Here is a 21,038-nt window from a genome sequence, read left to right as displayed (position 1 = left end):
GGTTGTCTGAGATTTTGGTCGTCTTCTATTTTCTCACTAATTTCTTAGGTTCAAGTTTTAGCCAAGGGTAAGAAACATGAAAACAACCGGACTAAGGATGACGCAGCAGCCGTGAAACATGTACATCATAATATCTTTGGGGCTTCAAAAAGCTTCCGTAGATATACTCCACTCCTCTGCATCAATAATCGATGAACAGCTGAACCGATCAAAGCCAAAATATTTGAAGCCCAATCCGAGTTGAGATCCAATTTATTCGCGAGTCCAGTTCAGACTACAGGAGCAGACTTCATGAAAACGGACGCCCAAGCCACATACGAGTTCCGTTTTGGACGTTCTAATAAGCTTTCCAACCCAGATGGTCCCATGCCGAAATAATATCCGAGTCCACGGGAAATCGCGTCGCAAGTTGACATCCAGAATCTGCCAAGATGCTGCAATACCGGTTTTTGGGCCTGAAGGCCTTGTACGCCCTAGGGTTGCCGAGCCACCCCTTGCCTGCCCCTAGCCCTCTCTCTTGTATATATTCAGTAGCCGTCGTTAGGTTAGGGTTTGAGTTTTGCTTAGATTAGTCTATCGTGAACAGTTTTGCCGTTTGGGTATCGGTTTGTGAAACCCCACCTTATGCAATATTAATTGCGTTCTTCGTGTTCTTGCTTGTGTTCTCCACTTGCAGGGATAAACCTTCTTGGCGAGGTCAATCGCGCACGTCATGTGGTTGATAACCAACGGAGCGGTGGTGTAGCGATTGCAGGGTTTGAATTGTATCGATTAGAAGCCGGATCGTCAACGTCGAGTCTCCACCAAATCGAATTATCCATACATCATCGGAAACCCTGTTCCCATCACAGATGGCTTTACTTATTGCCGTTGTGTCTCAGGTCATGGCACCGTCCTAAGCCTAAATTGTGGCCTGCTTCCGCTGGCCCCTAGGTCCCTACTAGTGTTTTAAAGAGTTTTGTAAAGACCTTCTAGAAATGCTATGAGATGCTGTAGCCTATGGGGACGCCATAAATTAACTGAAAAAATGATGGCTCTAATGAAACCTATTTGATATGTTAGATGTCCGTCCTCTTTTTCTAAAATGCAGTTGAAGTTATACAAATTTGGCTTAGAACAAAACTAATAAACTATATTTCAAATGGATGAGCTATATCTAAAAATTATGTTAAGTGCCATATTATTATTAGATTATCTAAGTAGTTACTGAATTATAAAGCACCATATCATACATCTTTGGTTGGATAACATTCAAAGTACTATACGAAACTCCGATATTTTAAACCCTGAAATATGTCATAAACATGTGCAACAAAAATAAAATCCAGCGCAAAAAGTTGTGTTAGGACCAAGAAACATACCGACATTTATTTAAAAATTTTTGAAACAAAAGCAAAAATATAAAAAAAACTAGCTATCCGCGCTATTTGTGCTGGTCCTCTTGCTAGTTACTCCCTGCGTCAAAAATTGTAAGAGGTTTTGGCTATCTTTTTATTTGTTCATATTAATATATATGTTGATGAATCTAAACATATATTGAACACATATACATGAAGAAATGAATGAATCTAGTAGAGGTCTAGAACTTGTTACAATTTGGGATGGAGGAAGTACTTCTATATTACATGTTGCCATTAAGGACGGCGTATGCTGAATGTATCGTCATCGGAATAACGCTTGGTTTGGTTAGGCACATACTGGCTATCCTTTTTTAGCTATTATTATGCATTGATAACGGATACGTTGTGTTACACTCTGATAGCGCAATTTCTACTAACTCTTTTACTGATACATATATAGTTTGTACGTGCAACAGGCGACATTACAGAGATCCTTGTTTTAGAAGAGTTATATGTTTATAGTTCTACTATAAGGCCGAAAAGAACAGAGTCTGCAGCCACATGGTTTTGGTGTTCAAAAATCCTGAGTATACCGACTCAAAAGCAGAGGAGCACCACGCATCAGTTGGGCACAAGAAGCCCCAGAGCCTCGCCGTACACGATGACGTTCTCGTATATCTCATCCATAGTCTTGTACTTGAACTCGAACTCTTCCCTGAAGAGAGGCGCACGTCGCGCCGGGGCTGCGAAGTTCAGGCAAATGATCGATCGTTCATCAGTGCAACAGTTCAATTTTCAGGTCAGAATTCACAGCCCATCTTCTTACAAATTATCTGTGTTGACGTTGTACTGCGGATACTTGTGTGCCAAGAAACGTGCGATCTCGACGATGGTCGTGCTGAGGCTGGCGCAGTTGTACCTCCCCGCGGCCGCCGCCTCCTCAGCGAGGAATATCTCGGCGCGGCAGAGGTCGTCGATGTGAACCAGCGCCACACAGCCGGTGCTCATCTCGATGGTTTTCAGCACGCTGAACGCTGCCTGGTCGCCTCAACATGATGCGCAGAATTAATAGGACACATACATACGAGTCATATACGAGTAATATATCATGGGAACTTCTTGGCACTTCGATCTCCTCATCACCGGATAGCAGGGAGATCGAGGAACGCTCGCGTCGGCCTTTCTGGCCGGCGCCGCGGCGAGGACGACGACGGCGCAGATGGTGACGAGGCTGAGGCCCGAGGCCGTGATCCTGCGCGAACCTGGACGCCTCCTTCTCCAGCAACACCTTGGAGACCGGGTACGCCTGCGCACTGCTCAACATGTACATGTGGAAAAAAACGTTTTGCTTGGAGACCGGGTACCCCTGCGGCGGCGCAGATGACCACGGCGCGCCGTCAGCAAACGGATACGAGGTAGGAATTAGGAAAGGGTGCAGGACGGATGAACTGAACATGGTATGCGTGTGCGCCCCAGTGACATACCCAGCAAGGAGGCTTGTTGGCCGTGAGGTGCTCGGTGTCGAACCAGGAGTCCTCGTCCAGAGGCCTGGTGGCGACCGCGGCCGCCGAAGAGGTTAGGACCACGCGCTTCACGGTCCCTGCTCTCACGCACGACCTCATGACGTTCAGAGTTCCCCGGACGGCGGCCTCGACCAGATCCTTCTGCCTGCCATCGCGCAATTGAGCAGCAGGCCAGCAGGTGATGAACAGAACAGCATATATGCGCGGGGTCGCCAAAGACAAACTGCGCGCGACTTTTATGCACCTCAGGATCATTTGATCGGATGTTCATCGGAGCAGCGACGAGGAAGGCGTAGTCGCAGCCGGCAACCGCTTCGTCAAAGCTGCCTTCTTCATCTAGGTCGGCGCGGCGGAGGATCTCTAGGGGGCCAAGTGCCTGCAACTCCTTGAGGTGTGAATTCTTGGCCGTGTCATCTGCAATGGGAGAGATCACAAATTACAGCGTTCAGATTCATGATACAGCAGCGAAAAGATCGAACCGGGGTGAAAGGGGATCGTCAAGTGATCGAACCGGGGTTCCTGACCGTCGTCTTCACGGCATACCCATTCTCCAGCAGCATCTTTATGAGCGCCGAGCCGATGTACCTGGTAGCTACAGGGAGACACCGACGCCGTGTAGCCTCTGTAGCTGAAAAAAAATCTTTCTATTGCTTTTGCACTTGAAAAAAAATCACTTAAATCAGTGACAACATGACACTTGTAGCTCATATGCTAGAGAACAATTCAATCTTTCGTGTATCCTCTTCAATTTCAAATTTTCAGTGACCATTACTCAGACCCAAACTCTTTTGTGCACCACTTGGAAGATAAAGTTTGCTTGAAGGACTAAATCCTGAAATCTTCTCGAAATTTATGACAGCAGCAACTTGTGAGCCCAATTCGAAGACCTTAATGACGTCAAATGAAGAAAGTTTGAATACCAAAGTTGTAGATCTATTCGAGCTATACAATTTAGAGTTTGAGTTTGACTTATTTGGACTTCGGATGAGGAAGTTATGGTCGAAATACTAAAGACTGAAGAATATGGAAGAGTCCAATTCGGGAAGGAAAGCTTCATCTCCAAGCAAGGAAGGACATAGACGTCCGGGACTCTTTTGGAAGCTGGTATATACTTGGAAATAGGTGTTTTAGGACTCTTAGAACCGACCTATTAGATTCAATGTATAGGATTTCCTCCGAGGTATAAATAGAGAGCCTCCCAAGGGGAGAGGAGAGGAGTCCACCGCATTATACATTCCAAGTCAAGAGTCTAGGGCAAAGGTCGGGATCGAGAAGCGTTTAACTCGGCGAGAAGTTCATCTCGGCGAAAAGGAGGAAGCAAGAGGAGGCAGGAAGGGGGCCGGTCGGCCGACCAGGGCCTTCCCGAGGAGGTCTCGAGTTCATCTTTCGACATGTTCTTCGTCGAGTTCACCCCGACGGCTATGCTTCAGAGTTTACGATGTATCTCGAGTAATTCTTTGTACTTCCTTCGATACTTTGATAAAACATTGATATTTGATCAATAAAGATTGTCTTTTAGACTTAGCTTGTTGTTTATACATGATTTATGATCCATATCTTTGCAATGCTTAATTCTAGCATGATATGTTGGCCAGCATTAGACGTCTTCATGTTCTTTTAGTAGATCTTTTTACTTTAACTAGTTGATTGAATCTACTCATGCTTAGAGATGGTTGGGGTTTGCTAGTTCGTTGATTACCTGGTTACTAGTGACAGTAGAGCCCGGGGAAAGGTTCGAGTAGGTCCTCGACATTCATGATCATGTTTATTCTATACTTTATGTTTAGATCTAGTTTCAAGGTGGTTTTTAGTATGATGGTTGTTTGTCTCATATCTCTTATGGATCCTTTTGCCATGTTAAACATATCGTTCTCACGTTTATAACATAAACCTTGTTTTATCATTTTATGCAATTGTTTAAATCTTTATTTGAAGCGCCCCAGTTTCCATAATGGGACTAAAATGTGCTTTATTACCATCCTAGGGTTTGGTAATCACATCCATACATCAGAGTGATACAGATCCGCCCTAACGGGTCGGACAACAAAGGGGCGTAGCCCAGATACTAAGCAGCGGAATATAAAATGGAGGCCCAAAGCTTCCACACGTCACAGTTGGGAAGTAGGTCGTAGCCCTTAATCGCTTCCATACAGGGTGATCTCATTGTCTCCACTGGAAAAACATCAACAAAGCAAGGGTGAGTACTTACGTACTCAACAAGCCCACCTTCCCCCGTAAGGAGGGATTTAGCTATAACTATATGCAGGATATATATGTAGCTCCGTGAAGTTTTGCATAAAACCTTTTGTATGCCGGGTTTGAGCTAGTTTGTCAAGTTTTAGTCATTCAGAAAGTAGGGTTTTTCTCAAAAAGGGCTGCCATTGGTCTTGCCGGTCCACATGGCCAATAATTACCAAGCCAACACATTTCCCAAACCATTTTCCAACCCATTACCACAAATCAAACCATTCACAACAGTTTTAGTTTATGAAATCTATTCGAAGTACCAATGCCATAACCCATCCATACCAGTGGACGCGAACTATTCGAATAGGTTTTACTCTGATCAGAGGTTGTACTCATTCCCACAAGTCGGACTCAGTGACACTTACGGCCAAATAAGCGTCCGAATTCCAAACCAAGCCGTTTGCCTTCGTTTCATCACCTAGCAGTGCTTTAGAGATTTGGGCAACCGAGTCACTCCAGTACCCCGCGGTACTCCCGTGACACCCAACCCCTTCCCTAGCCCCTTGTGCAGCAACACGGCAGCTACTAGGCTATCCACTCCGGCTCGGGCCCAGTCAATGCCTCATACAAAGCGAGTGATTGTACTAAAAGAGTTAGGCAAGATGTAAATCAATGCGGTCCTTACAGAGCGCAGGTAGAACCATTCCCAACTTTCCGTTGCTCGACCCCGCGAGCGTTCACCTACCCGGTCCTCTCCACGAGTCCCGGGACGTGGGGTAACTGCGCTATGCAAGTCACCCGTTCTACCTTACACTTTAAATGGCGTATCCCGACCCGTGGGTCGTTTGCCGGGGTTCTTCCCCATTTTATTTTAAAACACTCACACTTATCCACGTTCCCATTACCATCAAGTTCCACAACCATAATCCCAACTTAACATCAAGATTATGATAGATATAATTAAATGAGCGATCCCACCTATGCGCACTATATCTAAATAGATTTAGGTGGCTGTGTAATTGGTGGGGTTGTCCTTAGCTAGCAAAACATGCAAGTTTTATAGTGATTAACAGGCCAAGGGTTGTATTTGCAAAATATAGGAAATTTATGCATCAAGTGGGGATTCCAGTGGGCTTGCCGTGTTCCCAGTCGCTGCATAACGCGTCGGCGTAATGCCCAATATTGGGCATCCTCGCCTTCGTGCCGTTGGGCTCGGAGGCGCATTAGTCATTGTGGCGAAGGTACGCCTCCTGTCGGATACGTTGGTACTCCATCTGCTGGGCTCGATGGTACATCGTCCACCAAGCCTGCCGGGCCTGTTGCTGGGCGCGGTAGCGCGCCATCCACAGCGCATGCTGGTATAGCATCCGCTGCACGTGCCGAGCGCAGGATTCGAGTAGTATGGAGATGCTCGCGAGGGGCGTATCGTTCAGGATCCTTGGTATAACCTATGCGCATAAACAAGGAAACACACATGCACACATCAAGTGTAAATATGGGCTCATCATTGATGAAAGATTGTTTGGAATCAGTGGAGTTTATCTAGGGATTTCGTTAGGGGTATTTACCAGTGGGGGTGGTTCTATGAGCGGGGCAACTGGTCGGACTGGAAACTGCCAGCCATCCTGGCACCTATGGTAGCGTGAGTTACGGTAACGCCAAGGACATGGATGGGGACGGGCAGGTTGGAAGTGAAACCGGCGCGATGGCGGTCGCATGACGACGGTGGATGGTTTTGACCAGAGAAGTGGCCTATGTGGGGTGTATAGATGGATAGGGCTTGAGTTTAGATGAATTTAGGCGCAAGAATCACCTAAATCGGAGTTCAAACGGAGAAGATATGAGGTTTATTTTGTCTAGGGGGTAGATTTGGACTTTCTAGAAAGTTGGAGGGTGGCGAATGGACTTTTACCGCTTCTTGGCCCGCGGGAGGGTAGATTTGGCCTTTCGGCCTACGCGCAGCGCATGCGCTTGGTGCGGCTTGTTGGGCCTGCACAGTGGGGCGCGGGGCGCGGCGTGACGGCGCAGCTGGTGCTGTTGTCCACGGGCCCACGTGTCAGCAATACCAAGGGAGACGACGGCATCACAGGGCGACGGCGGCCGATTCGGTTGGTTCGGGTGAACCGGGACGGTGGCGGTTTAGCGCGGCCCGCCGGCGGTTTTCACCGCCGGTGACGGTTCCGGCGACGAGGGTGGCGGCACGAGTTCTGGAAGGTGACAGCGAATGCGATGGTGGTATCGTGGTCGTGGATTGGTGGCCGGAGGTGGGGTGCCCACGGTGAGGCGGCACGGGTGCGCATGGCGGCGAGGGAGAACTTGTGCACCGGCGGCTCTGGTGGAGGGGAAAGGTGGTGGCAAAGGGCCCGGGCGCGGGGTTGCGGCACGCGGCGTGTGGCGTCGGCTGCGCTCGCGGTGCGCGTGCGCACGTCGAGGAAGAGGACAGGAAGAGGGGGAAGGACCGACAGGCGGGACCCGCTTGTCAGTGGGAGGGAGGCGCTGGTGGGCAGGGCCCGCATGGCGGTGAGAGAAGGGGGAAAGTGGGCTGCGGTTGGGTTGAAATGGAGAAGGTGGGGAGAAGGAGGTGGGCTGTGGGTGAGGAATTTGGCCCATTGGGAGTTTTCCCTTTTTCTGAATTTGGGATTTGGAATTTGAGTAGGAATTTTGGTATGGCGTTTGAGGAATATTTGGAGATGAAATATTTTGGGGTTTGTTGAGATTTTGTTGAGCTCATACAAACACACACATAAACAAACAAACAGGGTTTTCGAAAGTTGATTTTGAATTAGGGAGAGATTAGACGAAAATTTCTGGTCCTAATTTTCGGGGTGTTACAAATCTACCCCACTTAAAATGAATCTCGTCCTCAAGATTCAGCTTAGAGGGTTACAGGGATAGCTTCACTACAGCTAATCTACTTTTTGATTACAACCGAAGTTCGATCTTGCAGGGAGGGAATTTTTTAATACAACTGCTGGAGCGGCTTGGCCTTTATTTGGTTACTTGTTTCTTCATCGCCGAAGCCGGTAGTGCAAGCCTTCCACACACTAGGGGTTATTCCCGTATCTTCCACTTCATGAACTTGGAAGGTTGAACCATCGCCTGGCAGCTTCAGGTAGGGGCTTTCTAGAGAGCGGCAGAAATACAGCAAGGCATTTTCTGCTCTATAGATGGTGGTATAATCCGGGCAACTCATCCATATTCAAAGGATTTGCTTGCTTAGAGGGTCCGGATTTACCCGCTCCAGAATCTACAGAAGGTGACTACCCCACTTAAAATAGGGTGAAACCCCTACTTGAGTAGGCTAGGCACGCTTCTGGAAACGTGAAGCTGCTGCTTTTCCCAACTGCTGTTGTTGCATCAGCAGACGGAGGATGGCTGGAGGACAAACAGCTATTTGGGGTAGCCACCTTCTTGTTACCTTTCTTTTTATCCCAAGCACCTTTTCTTCTACCTTCTTGCTTGCTTCTTGGCTGGTCTTGGGCTTCTTCATCTTGGCACAGCTTTGCTAGCAGGAAGCATCTTCTAGCTTCTGCACTGCTTGTGGGAGGGTTATCAACCGGAGGATGACTAGGAGGCATAGGACAAGAAGTATGGCGAAGAATATGTAACGGAGAGGGATGCAGACTCTGGGTTCTGGGTTCATGCCTCGGATGGGTCTGGCGGATAGTGCGCGAGGATCTGGCTGAGGCGGTCCTGGAATCGGACTACGCTCCTTGCGAGCTGAAGAAGGACTTTGGAGATTTTGTAGAGGAATGCGCACTGGATGAGAAGGAGAGTGAGGATGTCTAAGTTTATCATCTGGTGGGGAGTGATTTGGGATGTTTCTGCTCGTGGGGAAGAGGGCGATGGATTACCCAAAGGAAGAGGAAACCGACTGGGAGGATGACAGCGGCGAGAGTGAAATATCCTAGGAGGATTTGTTCTATCCAGGAATCGTGGTACATGGGAAAGGAGGTTTTGGCTGCTGCTTTTGCTGGAGATGGGGGTGGTGTGTTTTGCTCTACGCGGTGAGTGAGGGGCTGAGCTCGGGGGGGGGGGGGGGGTTTATCGACGCCCGCGTGGTGGTGGTTGTGGTGTGGCGTGCGGTGCACCGAGGCGATAGGGGTAGTGGAGGTGGAGCACGCGGTGGTCGGTGGTGAGTGGCTGCAGGGTCGGGCATCTACTGACAGAGGACAGGGACACGCGGTGGCGTGTGGTTGCCGAGGCGTAGGGGCCGGGTATCGGCCGACAATGGGGCGTGGCCGCGGTCCCAAAGGCGGCAGTCGAGGCAGGTGGGTGGTGGGGGCGAGGGCATTGGATGCGGCCGGTTCGGCAGATGAGGGGTGGCGGGGGAAACGATGCGAGCAGTGGGAGACTGTGCAGGGTTACCGTGGTACGGGGTGCTTTTCCTCCGGTCTTTTATCCATTTTCCTGGGGCTACCGTTGCTGCTGAGCGCACACATCTCCAAGTTCTCTAGGTACACTGTGCCATTACTTGGGCAGAGTTTTGCCAGTGGTCATCGGTACCTTCTTTTGACCGAGTGGCTTTTTCCAGAAGGCACACCATTTTAGCAGACGGGTTTTTGGAGAGAGTAAAGAAAAGCAGGGAGGGAAAGGTTTAGCTCTAATGATGCTGTTAACGTAAAACCACATGACACACATATTTTGACAAGGCAAGGCATTTCAAAACTGACATGACTAGAAAACACTACAGACACTGAGGACGAACATTCTAATGCTTCTACTCGAGCCAACATGGCCTCATCTTCTGGCTGCTAGTAGCTTCATCTGATGGTGGAGGCCGGATGCTGGGTTCTGCTCTAGGGGGTGAGAGCGTCAGGAATGCTCCCATGCTTGCTCTGTCTTCCGGGTGAACGGGGTTATGTGGCACTCTTTATTGGGCCTGTAGCTGATGAAGGAAGGATTGCTGGAGGCTTGCTGGGGGAACTAGCACTGATGAATTTGGAAGGGTGGATGTTCCTCCGAGGTATTGGGGAACACACAAGCTCCTTTTTCCCTTTCTTCCGGGGCTCAGGGGCTAGTTGTCTTGGCTGCTCCGGAGGTGGACCAGTTCTTCTTCCATTGCTTGGTTCCGACTTACCAACTCATTGTACCGGCCTCTTAGCCTGTCGTACTCGTCATCCAAGGCATCCACATACAGGGAGAGGTAGGCTATGGTGGGTGTCGGCTTTCGCAACACCAAGGTACCGTAAGAGTACCTCAACCGTATGAAATGTGTAGGGACATAGACGCTATCGCTCACTAGTGCTACAAGGGCAAGTGATCTGACGATCAGAGACAAGGCGAGTTAGAGAGGTTTGGGCCACCGATATGGTGTAACACCCTACGTCCTCTATGGTGATCCAGTAATGGTCGGATGAACAAGAGCTACAACCCCGAACTCTCCTCTCCGAAGAGCAGAGCTCAGGGCAACACCACCGAGCTGAAGTGCTCGTGAGTGCTTGAGTGTATGTGGAATGAGAAATGGCTATCCCCTTCTACAGGGCCCCTCCTCTCCCTTTTATAGTCCAAGGGAGAAGTGGTAGTACAGAGTTGGTATCTAGTCCAGTCCACTGTGCTTGACTCCTTCTATCACGTCCACGGTATGGAGCTGGAGCATGGATGACACCGTGCACGGTAGTCCGTGCCCGTGTTCCTGTGCCTGTCGGTTCGGCACGTCTTCTCTTGTTACATGCAGTGGACGTACAGGGGCACTAAACATCCCCTGGTCATGGGCGTACGCATCACATCAGTCACTTTCCAGCCTAGGGCCCCACGAGCCCATGACCAGCGCACCGGCTCCTTTATCTGGCTCACCTACTCGCATTAAATGCTGCGTAGGACTGTTCCTTCTCCTGGAAGGCATCGTAGTGCTGGGGTTGGGCAACTCCGAGCAGAGCTGCCGGGGTTGGCAAACCCCGAGCTGGCTGCCCAGAGCCCTTTCCTCCCTTTGTGTGGGCCCTCCCAGGTATTCCCCTAGGCGGGTCCACCGTCTTGGTTCCTCTTCCCCGTATCTTGAGCGCGCCCTTTTGTATACGTGTCTGGGGTATACCTCCACAGATACGCCAACAGAGGCCCCTGGGTCCGCTGGCCAGTTCCACTAGTCTGCGGGCCCAAGTCTCCGCCACATGATTCCTGGCTTTGATTACCTTTTAAGATGAACCATTGCACCATAGTGCCCTACTGAGGTGGTACGCGCAGCCCTGACCAAGGCACGGCCCCACCTCCTCCACGACGCTCGGGACAGGCGCGGCGGTTCGGTTCCCCTCGTGGTGCATTGAGAGCACGTTGTGGCCTTCTCGGGGGTTATGCCCATTACGTGCTCTCCCCACGACAGGGTAGGCTCTATCCCGACCAGCCGGATATAAATCCATACCTCCCGGCCCCATCTCGGTTCTTCTCCTTCCTTTTGCCTCTTGCTTCTTGCCAACTGTTCCTCTTCTCGCTTTCGCCGCTGCACTTCTACGCCTTTTCGCCATGGCTGATGCTCTTGCGGACCTGCTCGCCGCCACCCCCCTAGGCCAAAGGCTCACCTTTCCGAGATCGTTGAAGTACTTGGGAGCACTACCAACGGAGGCAAGTCCGTACGGCCGGGGAGGATGCCGCCAGAAGCCCCCATGTAGGGGGAAGGCCAATACATCTCCTTCCTTGACGTTTATTGCCTCATTGGTGCTTGTCGAGCTTTATTTGACACACACACATATGAATCCATTGATATTGTATAACAATTTAATTTAATTAGCGGATTAGCTGAATTAGATTTGGTGCTTTAGAACACTCGTTTAGTATTACAATTTTAGTACTATTACAGACTTGTTTTTAAATTAATTATGAATTAGAATAGAATTATGAAAGTACCTTATTGATATTGCAGCATAAGGCAATGGCTGCCTTCAATTGTGGAGGATTTTCATGGACCGAAGAAAAAACTAGTATAATACTTGATATCATGACACATCTTGTTATTAGTAAGAAGTTGGATCCGTTAGCGGATGGTACGATAGAGATGGTGTTGTCCAAAGTAGTAGAGTTTAAAGATTTCACATTATTTCGAGGTATTACGACGCAAGATGTAAAGGGACACCTGCTAGAACGTCGGAAGATATACATGAGAGTATGTGAACTAGCGAATCATCCTAATATCATTGGATTCTTACAAAGTTCTTGTAAGATATGGATGCGGCCAGAGGTGTATGAGATGCACATTAAGGTAACTCTCATTCAGTTGTAATCCCGTCCGTCATTTCGAATCCATATTTATGAAACAGTAACATTGTTTTTTAATTATATGCTAGGATTACCCCGAGGACACGGAGTTGATTAACAAAACGATACCAAATTTCCTTAAATTGGTATGTATCTTCGGTGGACTTATGCCGCAAACTAGACGAAGGAGGTGGATAAGATCTTCGGGTGATAGTACTTGGCCTGCGCAAGAACAGATGCCCGGAGGTTCGTCGAGTCATGCTTCAGCACCTCAACCACCAACTTGTGTTAACTGGGATGACGACATGGATGACTTCATGCCCCCCAAACCATGGCCTCCAACACATGATGTTCCCCCCTTTACATGAACCTAGAATCAGAAAAGAGACAAAGGGAAAGACAAGAGGTTCGTCAAGTCATGTTGCACCACCTGCAGCACAAACTTGTGTTAACTGGGATGACGACATGGATGACTTCATGCCCCCCAAACCATGGCCTCCAACACATGATGTTCCTCCCCCTGTACATGAACGTAGATCCAGAAAAGAGAGAAAGGGAAAGCCAAGAGGTTCGTCGAGCCATACTACACCACCTGCACCACCACCATCTGTCAACTGGGATGACGACCTAAATGATTTCATGCCATGATCTATAACATATGATGTTCATCGGTTTAACATGTATTCACATTTAATATTGTTAATGTTGTATTATGCTTGTATGTATGTCTCGTACCTAACTTGCATTCACTGGACATGTACATAATGTCGAGTTTGAATCGTACTTAGTCGTAATGGAGCATCGAAGTATAAACATAACATCTATTGTATGTAATGGAAAATACGAGAGTGATTAGAGGCGAACGTTGAAGTGTATAAATAAGCGGTCCACAGCTATCTCATTACAAATAAACATCAGAGATTAAAACATCAGATATATCTAACCACCCCTAGGGTGTCGGACCCTCTTAGCCCTCTGCTGGGCACGGACATGGCCCTCGGAGCTTTTCATGTCACTAGAATACTAAAAACCACACATTTAATTAATATAACGATAAGAAATAAGAACTAAGAAATGCATTACATAATGTGAACCATCAAATTTTACATCATAATACAATGATAATGAAACACACATCACACATGCAGTGGCATGGCAGTACCCGTTGCAAACTACGGTAAACAGATTCCGGACTAACCTAACATGCCTTAGGTAATTTAAAAAAAAAACAGAACAAACACAACGATGCAGCATGTCACTAGCACTAGGGTAGTCCTAGTAGCCGTACCCCCACGTAGCAAACTGCGTTGAGCCTTCTCCGCAGTATCCACCCATTGCAGGTGGTGCAGGTAAGGATGGCAACGGGTCGGGTTCGGATCGGGTGGAGTCTCCGTGCACCCAAAACCGAAACCCGAAATCGAAACCCGAACCCGAACCCGAAACCAATTCGGGTGAAAATCCATCACCAAAACCAAACCCGCGGATACCCGAAACCCGAATGGATACCCGAAACCCGCAGATAAATATACACATATTCACATGTATAAACAAGATGCAACAAATAATAAATATTTTCATGACTCAACTTTCAATAAATTTAATAGTCTAAGTAAACAAATTATCATTAACATATTATAAAACATGAGTTTTAATTCCAAATAATTTATTTCGGATATCCATTGGATATCCACGGGTGGAAACCAAAACCCGAAACCGAACCCGAAACCGAACCCGAACCCGAACTTGAAAACCGTGGGCGAAAAACCAACACCAAACCCGAAACCCGAAAAACCGAAATCCGCGGATACCCGCACCGAACCCGATCCGCTGCCATCTCTAGGTGCAGGCGGTGGTGCCGGAGGCGCAGGGCCCTTCTTCTTGTGACAAGGGCAGTTGCAGTAAGGAATAGTGTATGGTTCATCCTGTGAACCGGATATTTATCTGGAGGTACTCGATGAACTCCTGAACAGAATCAATTAGTGCAGGATCGACCCACCTAGTAAAACCACAGTTTTCTATAGCATCGGAAGACTGCAAAACAAATTTCATGTAAGGTGTCTCATTGATTATAAAGAAATGAAACAACCGAGTATTACCCATGCGTGTGGACATTTAAAGAAATGCCGACCGCCATCCATCCTACAAAGTCGCATGATATATTGCGATGCAGGGAAGAACTTCTGACAGCAAACAAGTGTGCTCTGTCACAATGGAACATTTCCAGTTCGACTTCCATTTTCCCTTGAATGCATGTACTCGCCATGGACATCCATCATTCACACACTTCACCTCATATTCTTTACTGCCAGACTTTACGACTCTGAATTCTCGTTTCAATGATATTGCCCATAGTCTCATAGCATCTTTTACGGCTTCAATGTTTGGATATGTTGCACCTTGCACTACCTCATTCCCTCTGTACTCCCACTCTTGATTTCGTATGTCTTCTGTGACATGACTGCCAAAACCATGCTCCTTCCACTCTTTTGGCAATGAGTATTGCTCGTCATCAGATGAGCCCTCATATTCTTCCATCTCTATTGCGGTTTGGTCTTCTGCCTCCATCTCGTCCACAATGCTATGTATCCTCTCTCCCTCATCAGCAAGGCCCTGTGGTCCCATGTTTTGATTCTCTGTCTCTTCTGACTCATCTTGCTCAACATAATTGGTCTCTCTTCGAATACTCGGAGTTCCTTGATCTGCACAATGTTGGATTTCATTTTGTGTCTTCTCCCGGATTTGAACAAGGATGGCCAGAGGCCACCCACGCTCTAGAGCTGCTTGCATGTACTTCTGCCAGTCATCAGTGTTGTGTATCATCATTAATTCCCATAATTCACTTTCTACCTCCCAATTAACAAGAGACTGGACGGTGATCACATGTGTCAATGGATCAACACGGAACCCACGCTGCAGCCACTTACATATGGAACCAAAACTCCTTTCCAGAGGTTTATCTATGGCGCTAGATGTGCACTTAAAGGCAGAAAGATCTACTCCATTTGGCCCATACAAAACATTGTAGTCACCATAAAATACTTGAAACTGCATCTTGCTCGACATATCTGTATATCACATAATACTTATCGAGTTATACTCTTTACTTAACTACCTTATTCAATATTCCGTAAAAACTAAGTATGAAATTCAACTACAACGTATAAGTATTCATAACTACGTGATGACACTCAAATTCTATACTGCATATGCCAAATTCTATTCTAAATCATAATTAATTTATAAACACGTCTCTAATAGTACTGCAATTGTAATAATAAATGCGTAGTATTAATTTTCTAAACTAATTTTACTACTATGTAACTACAAACTAAAGTATCATTAAACTCCTACTTAATTGGTTCTACTATAGCACTAATTAAATTAAATTACTCACCCCTACTTAAATTACTCCTACTTAAATGCGTAGTACTTAAATGGAAAAATATATAAACTAAATGTACTAACCTGTAGATCACAAGTGCTGAATCCGGCATGGCTTCGCCGCTTCCCTTCTCACCCCTCTCTTTTTTTCTGGATTTTTGCTGGAATTTTCGGGCTGAAATGAGGAGGGAATGGGGAGTTGAATCCTTATATAAGGGGGGTTACCCCGGTCGCCCGGGGGGGGGGGGGGCGACAGGCCCCTGCCACGCCCGTGGGCGGGCCCGCCCACTGGTCGCCTGAGGGGGGGGGGGGGGGGCGACAGCCCCCTGTCGCCCGTTGGGGGGCGACAGGCTCCCTTTTTTTCCAGGGACCTCGTTGCAAATTTGAAGAAAAAAATTACACTAAGGGCCTGTCGCCCTATGGGAGGGCGACCGGGGGGTATTTTTGAAATATTTCAAAATGGACATATATTTTTGAAATTTTTATTTTTTTAAATATAAAAAAGAAAATAGCGCAGAGATCTGGACCGAGTTGAAGCGGGCCAAATGGAACAGGCCGAAGCCGAGTTGGTGGCCCAAAGAGCAAAATTGGATGGAGTCCAAGTTGGGCCATCGCCTTTCGCGCAGCTCAAGAGATGGAGTTGTTTAGAGCAGGGCCGAATCTAGTAGAAGCCGAGTGGGCCGAGTTTTGGCCCATGTTTAAATCCAGCCCTGTTTCGCCTTTTTAACAATTTGAACCCGAATTTAATCTAAGGAAATTCACAGTAAATCCACCCTAATGCCAAAAATTATAAAACCAACTTCTATTCTCATCTAAAATAAATCTCTATCACTTGGGACTATGTCTCGTTGTATGGTGTTGCATTTTAACTGCTATTTGGGTCTTTCTGATAGAATCTTACGCGTGATCCTCTAAAATCCAGAGCCGGAGAATTAGGAGGACGACCCAAAGGATCCAGAGTACCTGCCCGAAGAGAACGCCGACGAACAAGGTCAGCGAACACCCCGCTTCCATTCCTATAGAGACGCGCAACTTGTAGTGCTGCGTAGGTGAAAATGATTTTGCTCCGCACTGAGCCAACCCACCTAGATATTATTTCATTTATGCCCTTGTTTTGAACAACTAATACCCAACATAATAAAATGACTATGAAGGGGATTGGTTCTCGAGCGCGAGTTGGTGTGTGAGATGGGTGGCGGGAGTCGGCACTGAAATCATGGGGGAGACTAGAAATCCACTCTGAGTGGAGTGAGGTGTGTGGAGGTGCGCGGTCCACCGCCGGAGGGTGGCAACCGACCCTTGGAGAGGCTTACTCTCGCCAAAAACTAAGGACCGAGTAGGAGTGACTCCACCTTGGACTATGACTCGTGCATACCATACGACCTCAGGCCCGATTAATGCACTTTCCTAAAGGCATATGACTGTAGGCGTAAGGCGATAGTGTAAGGGGTGATGGTGGGTCTGTGATGCAGCCACACATCTCGGATTTACTCGACCCGTGGGCCCTGGACGACGTCGAGCTCACAGTTCTGAGAGTGCGGTGGACCTAGTATCCGCGCCGTTTTCTAGCTCAAGAAAGCAGGAAAGTGCCAGCAAGGAAGTGCAGCCGTCGGTGTGGTGGGACAAGGGCGGTGGCGCACCACCCCTTTCCCATCTCGTGTGGGTGCAGATGTACAACATCCTCTCGAGAGTGTATGATCTATACGTATAGCCGCCATCCCCGGTCAAAGGACGACCCATTGGTGTGACTTGCTCTAACTAGCATGGGTTTTCTTCTCTTCTCCCTCGAGTGTTATGTTCCAGCTAAGGCCGTTGAGGATGGGCGGGTGGAAGCTTCCCATGCCGCAGAAATAGATGTTTATGAGTGGTGGTTTGGAAGAGGTGAATGGTGGTGAGATATGTGATCTGGGAATTGTGTTGAGAGTGGAATCCGGTCTGGAGACCGATTGTTCCAGAGTGAATAATATGATATTTGATAATCTTTCTATTTATGCTTGGCTAGGAAACCAGACTCCCCTTGTATACTAGTTAGGCTTGTTTGGGGTGTTTGGCTAGTGACCTGCACGCTTATCGTGCAGACACAGGTGACGACGAGCCAGACAACATCGTCACGAGGGACGACTGGTACGAGGACTGAGGGGCGACTACGCTCAAGGATGCCAGTGGAGGGACTTCCCGCGATGCTGTTTCTCTGATGACGTTGCTTCTTTGATTGCCTAAATACCGGCCTGCGAGCCGAAGTATCGCCAGTATATGGCATGTACCGAATTATGATCATGAGTATGGATATGATGCTGTACTGAGACTTCTTATGTGATAGCTTTATGTGTTCTGGGACTATCACATACTGTAAAGGGCTTCAATTCTGGCACCGCGGAATTGGGGCCATTTCACTTCCCACCGAGCCATGGAGCCCTTCCTTGCTCTCCATGCTCCCCGAGCAGATCTAGTTTGCTCCACATCTAGGAACACAGAGTGTTACTGGCTCTTGGGCCTTGCTGTCCAGACTAGCAAGGCAAACCTTAGAGTAGCTTGGAGTAGCGTTCTTGATGCTGTCTACCACTTCTGGTTGTGAGCGTTTTTATATACGTGCTGGGTTCTGGATGTGAGCGGCTTTATACTTGGTCCTCATGTCCTGACCATTCCCCGGCAACCTCCTCCCAGGGGGACTTCCAGACCGGTGGGGGAAGGTGTTGGTGTGCCTTCTGCTTCCGGGAGGCGTGCCGGTGCTGCAATCGAGACCTTCATAGCTAAGGTCCTGGTACTCAGCACTAGCTAGCCCCGCCGGATGCCCTTGCCTCCTGCCATCGTGATGCATGGCCAGCTGTGGGCCATGCCTTCATGGTGTCGCCAAGGCAGTGAAGGCAGGGACCCCGGGTGAGGTTGTCCAGGAGGATCTGGCACTGGATGGTAGTCACCACGCTTCTCGGTGCTACCGCCCGCCGAGCCGCCGCCATCGTGGCCTTCCGTCCCTGGAGTTGGAAGCAATCGAGACCCCCAGCTAGTGGAGAGCTAACTTTTCAAGTTTGCGACTCCTCGCCATGGGTCCCGAGTAGCTTCTCCACCATATGTTCCATGGTGGGTGAACATCTATGGGCTTCTGACCCCCGCGTTGAGCTCTCTAACAAGGAAACTTAGCGGCTGTGGTGGGTCATCGGCTGCTCTGTGCAAACACTCCCATGGACAAGATGGGGAGCCCTTGTTGGGCTGCCGCACTTAGGAGAGGGAGCTGTATGGCTCTTGTTCCGCTCGTCACTTAGGCTGCGCAGCCCAGACGACGGTTCTTCCCCGGAACCGGCGTTCGCCACGGTAGGTGGGGTGTACGGCTCGTCTCGACCCTAGTCCCGAGGGAGGGGCCCAGAGCTCCCTTTGATCCATTCTTCAATGTATCTTGTACTTGTATTTCTTGAATAAAGTGGAGTAGTTCTTCATGATGTGATCCTTTATGATACGTCCTTCATGTGCCCCCAGAGCAACGCCGGGGGGTTAGTATTTGGACTTCTCCGGAGCAGCTCCCGGGACTTGCTATTCTTCAGAGTCCTCGGGGTTCTCTGGGGCACCGCCCGGAGTACCCCCACCTTCAGAGTTTTGGGGGTCCTCCGGGGCAGCGCCCGGAGTTCCCCCTCTCCTTCAGAGATTCGGGAATCCTCCGGGGCAATGCCCGAAGTTCACCCTCGCCTTGTTCCAGACTTGCCCCGCGTCTGGGCTGTTCTCGGGGTTGCCCCCGAGGCTCCCCAGCCGGGGCTTATTGCCAGAAGTTTAACCCCCGGGGCCCGTTGCTCTGCTACGAGCCCCCGAGGCTCTCCCGGAGCACAATCGCACTCCGAGAGAAATTTCTTAAGCCCCTTCTTCCCGAGACCTGCATCAGCATTCATATTCAAAGATAACACTTCCTTGGGGCCTTACTATCTGTACCCTACTCACTCTTCTCCTCGACTCTCCCAAAGCGCTTTACGAGCCTAGCTCGAACGACCAAGGCCAGGGGCTTTGGGCCGAGGGAGTTCCTGGCTCAGGAAGCAGTGAACGAGTGAAGACGGACCAGGCCTGACGTAGCGACCCACCGTGGTGACCACGGCTTAGCTATGCCCGGGGTACTGCTTCGTACTGGAACACCGAGTCATCTTGAGCGAGGCCCCTGGCGCTATCTCTCAACCCGGTCCTTGCTAGGTGCAAGGAACCATGCCACAGGTGTAGGCTCAAAGCGCTTTCGGGTGCTCTTCCTGTAAGGCCTCAAGGGATAAATTGCAAATTCCAGAAATTTTTTCAAGAAAATTTCTTAATTGACATAGAGTAGATACAATGGTGGCCCCAAGGACCATGGCACATCATAAGGTTGTGCCATGGTTCCTTAAGGATAGAATTTACGTAGGTGCTCGATGTTCCATGGGAACGGGAGCTGTTCGCCGCTCTCCCTGGCTAGACGTATGCAGCTGCCTCGAGAGACTTCAACCACACGGTAGGGACCTTCCCAGGTGGGGGAAAGTTTGATCTTCCCCACCCGGGCTTGGATGCGTTTGAGCACAAGGTCACCCACAGCTAGTGATCGAGGTCTTACTCGGCGCTGGTGGAGTCGGCGCAAGGCCTGTTGATATTTTGCCGCACAGAGAGTAGCTACTAGGCGTTTTTTCCTCCAGGAGGTCGATGTCGTCGTGCCGGAGTTGTTCCTGCTTTCCTTCGTCGAAGGCGTTCACTTGGGGACTCCGGTTTGTGACTTCAGGGGGAAGCACTACTTTAGCCCCGAAGGTTAAGAAGAATGGAGTCTCCCCCGTGGCCCGACTCGGTGTAGTCCGGTTCGCCCAAAGCACTGGTTCAAGGTGGTCCACCCACTTCTTGCCGTATTTCTCCAAGCTCTCAAAAGTTCGGGTCTTGAGGCCTTTGAGGATCTCTGTGTTCGCCCTCTCCACCTGCCCATTGCTCTGAGGATGGTGGGAGGAGGTGTAGCAGGTCTTGATGCCCTTTGAGGATCTCTTGATCCTCCTTTTCTAGATCGGAAACTGGAGGCTCTTGGGTGGAGATTTCTGCTGGCTCCGGTGAAGGATCTGGGAGGGGTTCTGAGGGAATTTGTGGGTGTTCAGTTGGTGGGGAGGTAACTGGTATGCCCTCTAATACCGGGATGTCTGGAGAAAGGTCGATGCGCTTCCTCTTTTTATGGGGCACGGGGATACCATTGAGGATGGGCTTTTCTTCTGCCATTGTAGTCTGCAATGGAGCGGTCCCGGGTTTCTCTTGCTTCCTGATGGGCCTTCAAATAGCTTGGTTGGCCTGTCCTTTGTGGCAGTGTCTGGTGCCAATGCTTACTGTTTGCCCATTGTGTTGCATTGATATTTGATGTACTTTGTAGGGGCCATATTCTGAGGTTTAGTCCTAGTTCTCCATGCATCGGACTAAGTGCCTTGACCAGGGTGGTCCACACCTTTAGGGT

The 21,038-nt window shown here is 49.0% G+C and overlaps 1 pseudogene; it reads right to left on the bottom strand.

Annotated features, from left to right (window-relative positions):
- Positions 1 to 2,162: 2,162 nt before the first annotated feature.
- LOC120652073 lies at positions 2,163 to 20,809 on the bottom strand (annotated as a pseudogene).
- Between the last annotated feature and the right edge of the window lie 229 nt (positions 20,810 to 21,038).

This window comes from Panicum virgatum, chromosome 1K (genome assembly GCF_016808335.1).
Source record: "Panicum virgatum strain AP13 chromosome 1K, P.virgatum_v5, whole genome shotgun sequence".
In the NCBI taxonomy this organism is placed as follows: domain Eukaryota; kingdom Viridiplantae; phylum Streptophyta; class Magnoliopsida; order Poales; family Poaceae; genus Panicum; species Panicum virgatum.
This window is presented reverse-complemented; position numbering and strand designations above follow the sequence as displayed.